At 47.4% G+C, this 8,167-nt stretch overlaps 1 long non-coding RNA gene across 1 annotated transcript; it reads right to left on the reverse strand.

Moving 5' to 3' along the window:
* Positions 1-498: 498 nt before the first annotated feature.
* On the reverse strand, positions 499-7,832 carry LOC122238626. Its single transcript, XR_006217630.1, has 4 exons — positions 7,751-7,832; positions 7,379-7,535; positions 1,774-1,870; positions 499-642 (listed from the first exon to the last, which is right to left on the reverse strand). It is a non-coding gene; the product is annotated as an uncharacterized LOC122238626 (long non-coding RNA).
* Between the last annotated feature and the right edge of the window lie 335 nt (positions 7,833-8,167).

An 8,167-nucleotide genomic window follows, 5' to 3' on the forward strand; every position in this document is an offset into this window, starting at 1 on the left:
AGGTGTTATCCTGTTTACACTGTGCATTTAGAAAAATTACCTCATTAGCTGTCTGTCTGCAACCAGGCCCAGCTGCAACCACTAAATCAATCATTTGGGGATCTGTTTGGCTTTCTTGGACACCATAAACGGCACATTTTTAAATGTGGGTGTCTCAAATGTCAAAAATGATGGAGGGGCCAGAGGGCTGAAGTCTAAGGACAGACAAGGGAGATGGTGCCTCATTGGGCTGAAAGATGGAGATTGAGAAGCAGGCCAGAGGCCCAGAGAGAGTCGAACGGGGAGTGAGGACCCATCCCCAGGCCTGGAGTAGCCCAGGAGTCTCCCACTCTGCATCTGAAAGAGGCAGGTTAGCGGTGAGCAGGCCCTGATGACACAGAAGGCCAGGGAACCTCTCAGCCCCAGAAGTGACATAAGATGAAAATCTAAATTCAGGAGAAGGTGACAGAAATTACTGGATAACACAGAGGAAGGAACCCAACATTCTACCTCAGCAGCGTTCTCCAGTTCATTTCTGGGGCTCCCAGAGGTGCCTCACAGGTGCTTCGAGAAGCTGGACACTGAAGAAGGTCCGCCCTTGCAGGAAGACTCCTGTGGCCTTCACGGACCCCATCTTGGGCTTTGAACCACAGCTTCTGCTTCCTGAGGACTCAGGAACAGTCATCATGGAGAAAAAGCAGAGGTTAGCCATCACTCCCCTGCACCGTCCTGCCCGTACTATTTCTTTCTCCCTGCAACCAAAAGTTCCTAAAGCAACTGACTCTTACAAACTGAGCCCTGGAGGGAGCCCCAGGCCCCCAGTCCAGTCCAGCTGCACCCTGAGCTCCAGCCTGAGCTCAGCTGGAGACCCAGCACTGATGAATAAGAAGGTGGTAGGTAAGTACTTCCTGAATGTAAGCCCTCTTAACAATAGAATCGAGGGCTTGCTGGGGACAGATGGAGACCAAGCATGCCACTCTGAATGGTCATTATTATAGCAAAACTCAGGAGAAGGAGCCGTGACTACTGAAAAGACACGTAGCTTGTGTTTGCTTAGGTCAGCTGTGTTATTAACCGTAGAGCGTGACCCACTGGTGAATCATAAAATAAGTTTAATGAGTTCCAACCAGCATTTGAAAAAATAAAACAAGATAGGAAACAGCTTTCATCAAGTGTGGAGTTTGATGAAGCTTCTGTTTCCTTTACATATGTGTACGTGTGCATACGGACAGAATGTTTCTTGCCCATGGCTTGAGGCAGGAAAAGCTGACATGCACTAATCCAAACCATAGCCCTTAGCCTAGTGGACCCTAAAGGCCAGTGTGCAGCAAATCTAGTTGGGGAGCTTGTTCAAGTGTAGATTTCCAGACACCATGCTCCAGGGATTTTTTGAGGCTCTATCTCCTAGTGGGGCCTGGGAATATGCATTTTATAAGCTCCCGCCAGTGGTTCTGGTCCATTTGGTCTGTGGAATATGATTCAGGAGTCACTGCATCAGAGGAAGAAACCATGTATTTGGTAAGATTGTGTGATAGGAAGCTTGAATGACATACCAAGATGCTTCCTTTATCTTAAGCCAGAGACTTGAGAAACAGGGACCAAAGGGTGGGTATTGGCAGGAGGGTGAGTGATAGCCTTCCACCATTTGTGGGGACAAATTCAGTTTCTGGCAGAATTGGGTATCAGTAGACTCTGCTTGGCTATAAAGTATGCTTAACAGGATTCAGAACTAGGCACACAAAAGGGCTAAATACTTCCCCTGAGTAAAATTATCTATTGAGTAGAATTGTCTACCTGGAGAACACGGTGGCTTAGGGCAGCCCCTTCTGAGACACAGTCCTGGGCTGGGTGACATCTTCCGATTGCCTTTCACCTCTTATACGTCATGATTCTAAGAGCAACCAGATGGAGGGAAAGGTTGGAACACCCATGATCTTAAATACATCTGCCATTGATTAGGGCAGTACTTTTCAAACTGGACCATGACTCATGAGTGGGTCATGAAATCAATTTAGCATTTTGAAAACTAAAACAGAATTAAATATGATAGAAAATATCATGGAGCCTTTCCTGTGGTGAGGATGTTTTGGTTAACCCAACCCAAAACTTAGTGGACTTAAAACAGTACTAGAGAGCCTTGGGATACAGAGAGAAGAAAAACCCACTTTCCCTCATTTCTATTTCCCCAATACTTCTGTGTATACTTACCTCACTTACCCATTTTTCTGATACCTTCCCCTTCCTTTTATTCTTCTGTGTTTTTCCCTCTTTTTTTAAACCCTCTATCTTTATTTCTTTCCTTCCTGGTTTTCATATCTCTGTCACTGAACCTTTTTTTTACACTTTATCCTTCACATTCAAACACCTCTTCCAAACACAAGCATACGTAAGCTGAACATAAGCCAGGGTTCCATGTGACACGTTCTCTGTACAGCATCACATATAAATGAACACAGTCTAGTAGCCAAAAGTAATTTTACATTTGTGTCCATTTTTTCTGCATCTCTTAAAGAATAGTAATGGGAATCCAGTTTAATTTCACGAACTTTGCAAAATTCTTCTCCTCCCTCAGTTCCCACCTGGCAAGTGCTCTGGAGTCTCCCAGGTGTCAGACTCACAAAATGTCCAACCCTCAGCCCGGATGGTATTCCACAAGCATCACCTCTCCTCTTAGTCTCTCCATCCAGCTCAGCAGGGTGGAGCATTGCCAACACAGCCAGAGCAAGGGCGGAGGTTGTCAGCCCCACCCTGTTCCCAAACATGCCTTGCCATATGGGGAGACCCTTCCTGTACTGAAAAAAAACACTTTACCGCCTGCCCAGTCCCTCCACTTGTGGGTACAGCCTCCACTCAGACCCCCAGGCAGCAGCTGTGACAGTGGCAGAGAGAACGCAATGCCCGTAGGAGGGCAGGACCCCAGGCTTGGGCTTGGCTCAAGGTACCGCTGTTGCCTTGCTGTCAGAGCCATGGAAAGAGGGGCAAGCACCTCTCCCAGAGAGGAGCACTCACGCACCTGTGATGGCAGGTAAGGTGTGCAGACCCTTGGCTGTGGGAAGCGCGGTCAGAATGCCTGGGATGGCTGGGGACCAAGGGTCAGGGAGTGGGCTGGGTAATTGAAGTTGGCTTCTGCATTCTTGTTCCCATTGTTACATTGGCTCATATTCCTGAGTTCTTATTCATTAGGTGTTGGGTACTTACACGCACATGTGCGTGCGCGCGCACACACACACACACACACACACACACAACAGCAGTCCAGGGCATAAAGAAAGATGTTACACGCCCTTCAAATTTCAACCTCAAGGTTTCAGCAAGTTAGATAAAGAAGCCAGCTGGGCACAGACCTCAGGTGCCCCAGTGGTGGATGCCAAGATCCGTGCCTTTACTGTCCACCCTACACATGCGCAAAGTAATATACCTGTCACTTTCTCCATTTCCCTAAATGATCCCTCAGTCAAAGCAGGAAGCTCAGTCCTGATGTGGCTGACAAAGCTAGTGATGTTTCTAGTCTCAGAGCTGGCTCCCTAAAGTGAGCCTCTTCTTGAAACCAAAGAGTAAGAGCGGGAACAGAGCCTTGGAAATCACCTACGGTGGCTCTTTCCCTGGTACTTGAGGTCTAGAGAAGAAGAATGACTTACTCAAGATCACAGCCTATTGTACATATATTTATTTTCCAACAAACACTTATTGAACACCTACCACTTGCCAAGGCTTGTTCTAATCGCAGGTATACTGGTGAACAGGAATGGTCCCTACTCTCAGTGAGTTTACATCCTAGTTAGCTATAACAAGGTAACCAAGTAAAGCAACTGGGTGTCAGATGGCAATAAGTGCTGGAAAGAAAAATAAAGCAGAGGATGGGGATAGAGAATGCTCTGGAGGTGAAGACAGTTTTAAGCAAGAAAATATTTGACTGAAGGCCTAAAGGAGGTAAGGGAGCCTCTTCTGGGGGCAGGATGTTCCAGGCAGAGGGAACAGTGAGTGTAACATCCACAAGGCAGGGGCATGACTGAATGTTGGAGAAAAAAGCAAGGAGTGCAGTGTAGCTGCAGTGGAGTGAGCCAGGAACTGAGTCGTAGGAGCTGAAGTCAGAGAGGTACGGAGAAGTTTGGGGGCCAGTTTCTCATGGCACCTTGTGGCCATTCTAAGGACTTGGCTTTACTCCACCAGGGTAGGAGCTGCAGGAGGCCTCTGAGCAGAAGTGGGACCTTCTCTTGGTTTCAACAGCTGCTGTGTCATGAATAGACATAAGGATAGTGGGGGTGGGATCAGGACATCAGTGTGGGAGGCGTTGCTACTGCAAAAGTCTAGGCAAGAAATGATGACTTGGATGAGAGAGGCAGCGGGGAGGTGGAGAGAAGTGATCAGACAGAACTTGGAGGATGAAGGCAGCAGGATGGGATGTGAAGTGTGAAAGGAAAAGAGGAGTCTAAATGACCCTTAGGGTCTTGTTTCAAGCTACTGGAAGGAAGGAGTTGCTGTTAACCATGACAGAGGAGACTGCAGGAGAGTGGGTTTCAGTTGGAGCACGTTGTGGGAGATGCCTTAGACATCCAGATGCCGGTGGGCACAGGAGGCAGGTCAGAGATCAGCTCACTGAGGCACGGCCAGGCCTTGCACCTGAATGAAGACTCACAGACTCCACGTCTCTAACTGAAGACAGACAGAAGTGCTGGGGCAGTCCCATGCCCTCTGGAGTGTCAAAAATTCTACCCCTTGGGAAAGGCTGGATGGGCGATAGAGAATCTCCATGTGGTCTTTGGGGCAACACCACACAGAGGAGCCACGGTAACCAGAATGCTGTCACAGCAGAGTGCTGACATTCAACTCTGGCCCACACTGTGTCCATATACAAGTGAGGCCAAATTCTTCCCGCAAATGCTTCCACCCTTGAAGATACCAGGGAGCATGCTATAGAAGTAAGTGGTGTGGGTTTGCTTAAACCTTGCTCAGGCAGCAGAATGAGCACATTTGACAAATATTCTCTAGACTCACAAATCCCAAAGGTCTGAGCTACAAAGAGGACAGAACAGCTAAGAGAAAGGCAGCTGCCTGCTGGTATTTGCAGAGCATCACCCAATCAATCAGCAGGTGCATGTGGGTGGCTGGGTTGAGATGGAAGGGTGTTTAAAGGATGTCTTAGCAGGGTTCCCCTGAAGCAGACCCTGAGACAAGGATTTGGTTACAAGGTGCTTATTTGGGAAGTGAGCCAGCAGCAAGAGAATGGAGAAATAAGAGAAGGAATGAATGTGTTAATGAGCTCCGTTCCTCTGGCCACCCTCTGGGAAACTGCATAGAACACGTCACAGGGCGTCCCACCTGAGGGGCAAGGAACTGGGGTATTTATCCACTAATTCTTATCCGTCATTTGGGGAGGGTTCTTTCCAGACACTCTAACTTCTCAATACTTCTTTCTAGAATGTACCTTACCCTAGCCTCCACTTTCTTGCAACCAGAGAAAGCTCGGGAGCAGAGAGCAGCAAGTGTTTGTAGTAGGAAGCTGTAAGCATGTGCTGAAACCAGAGTACCAAGAGGGATTGACAGGACATGGAGTCGACCTCAGCAGGTTTCACAGAAATAGCCTGGGCCCCATGGGTGGGCACTCCGTTCTTAGCTTGGATTCTGCAAACCATCTGCACCCCAAAAAAACAGGCTGAGGTGAATGACTCTTATCATTTCTGTAAACAGAGATAGAAAAGCCAGGGCAGAGTCTCACTGGTCCCAACAGAGGGAAGACACCCTCGGTCCTCTCAGATTAAAGACCAGGGTGCATGATGCCCAACTAGAGACAGAATTGTGCAGTGTGCTGGGGAGAGGCGACACCCCCTTGGAAATTGACTGAGATCCAATTCTTTAGGCCTTAGTGAGGGTTTGAGTCAGTGCATGAGAAGTGGCTGAGGCTCAGAAAGGAAGGTTCTGGAGCAAGAGGTGGATGTCCCAGCACAGAGCTTCAGGCCAACGCATAGAGTCAGCATCCTCCCCCTTCTAGTTAAGGATTAGCCTAGTCCCTTAGAGTGGGGACCTGAAGACTGACAGTACATTCTCAACATCAATCTGTTGTATGTGCACGTGAACCATGCATACATGTGCATCCTTACGAAAACCCAGACCTTCCCATCAACAAATCATTCTGTCATCTTCATAAAGTCCCAAGTTTAAGACTATCTTAGGTATCATCAACCATAGACCCCTGGAGGGACAGACCCCATGTAACTATTAGAACCCATTTTCTCTTGCCTGTGTTGAGCAAAACTACATAAATATTACCATCCCTCTTTCCCCAAACTTTGTCTCAATGAGCAGTCCCTTGTGTAAGAAGCTAAAATGTGTACAGTTGACCATTGATCAGAAAACTTGTAACTTGGAAGATGGTTATAAGATAAATGAGAGAGGATCCCTGCCTTTCAAGAGCTCCCAGGTCCTATAAATAAATACCTGCGCTTTAGTAGGATACTGGCTGAAATAGTTCCATAAACGGGAGGTTAGGATGACAGTGGTTACCTTCATAAGCCAGAGCACTAGGGATTGGCTTTTTAGATCCCAGGAGCTTTCTCTGTCAGAGATCTGTACCTCCCCACCTGTTTAGATCAGCCTCTTAGATGCTCAATTACTGCTTTGCAGCCACTGGTATTAGCCAATGTTCAAGCTGGGTTTGCAGAACATATCTTTGTAATGGCTTTTGTGGGTTTTTGTTTTTCTGACTATGCTAGGAAGTATCCTATAGGCTTTGGAATTTTATGGCTCTGGTTTGACCAAAGTACCCTGTACTAGCAGACTGTGTGACCCTAGGACAGCTGCTCACGCTCTCTGAACCTGTCATCTGAGAAATGAAGATAATAATAACAGTAGAGTGAACCATATGAAACTGCCTTTTTGTACGTTAAGTATGGCCAAATATTGGCACCATGATGGATTCCACCCAATACCCACTTTATAGGGCCATAGGGAAGATGTGATGATTGTATGTGTCGCTGCGATGGCCCCATATCTAACCAGGCCAGTACCACAGAAGGAAGCTACACTCCCCTTAGTCCCCTGGACCATAACTCCTCACAAATATCTGCAGGCTCCAGGCTCAAAATCCATTCTTCCATCGGATGCCCAGTGATTTCTGGAAATCCTCATGGCCTCTTGTTCCCTCCACCATGTTTTCTCCATAACGCAGGCTGATGCTAACTGCACATGCACCCCCTGCCAGGTACTATGCCCAGCACTTTGCTCGAGTATGGGCATCCAGCTCTCCACCCCACCCATGTGAGAGCTTGGCACTGCTACTGCCCTCCCTCCTCATAGAGAGGGAAACTCAAGGGCAGAGAAGCAGAGTGTCTCTCTGAGGTCACACAACCAGGAAGTGGGAGGGCCAGGAGTCAAACCCCACCCACCAGCCCCATCCCCCTACCCTCTCCAGCTGGGGTCCTGCAGCCATCTTCCTTCTGGGGCTGCTTCCTGCCAGAACTCCCACAGGTACCTCTGTCCACCAGCCCATGGGTTCCGAGTCTGGGCACAGGCCTCTCTGGTTCTCCAAAGCACTGAGATCACCTAAACTCTTCAGGAGCCTGATTCCAGGGAAAAGAGAATGAACTCAAGCAGAATTAGGAACAAGAGAGGAGACAGGCACCTATGCACTGAGGGCTAAAACATAACAAGAGACTTCTATGTCAGCTCTGCAGAAACAAAACAGGACACCCAGGAGTGGATATGTACCTAGAAAGATATAAATTACCTAAATTGACCCAACGAGAAGTAGAAAACAGGAAGACCAATTACGTACCACAGGGAGACTGGAAAGGCAGTTAAAGATCCACCATCACAAAAGGCACCAGGAACAGATGGTTTCACAGCTGAGCTCTATGTAACCTTTAAAGAACAAATAATTCCAACGTTAATTAAACTCTTCCAAATCATAGGAAAAGATAAAGCACTGCAATTTATTTGGGGAAGCCAGCATAGTCTTAGTACCAAAACCTGGTACAGATGGCTTAGGAGAAGGAACTGTGGACCAATCATTCTTCTGAATGTAAACGTAAAAATACAAAATAAAATACTAGTAAATGGAATCTGGCAAAATGTCATTATGATCAAGTGGGATTTATCCTAGTCACACACAGATGTATGACAGGAAATCGATTAACATAAGTCGTTATGCCATCTTTAAGGGGAAAATGCGATCATATCAATAAATGAGGAA

The sequence above is a fragment of the Panthera tigris genome, chromosome B2, assembly GCF_018350195.1.
Source record: "Panthera tigris isolate Pti1 chromosome B2, P.tigris_Pti1_mat1.1, whole genome shotgun sequence".
NCBI lineage: Eukaryota > Metazoa > Chordata > Mammalia > Carnivora > Felidae > Panthera > Panthera tigris.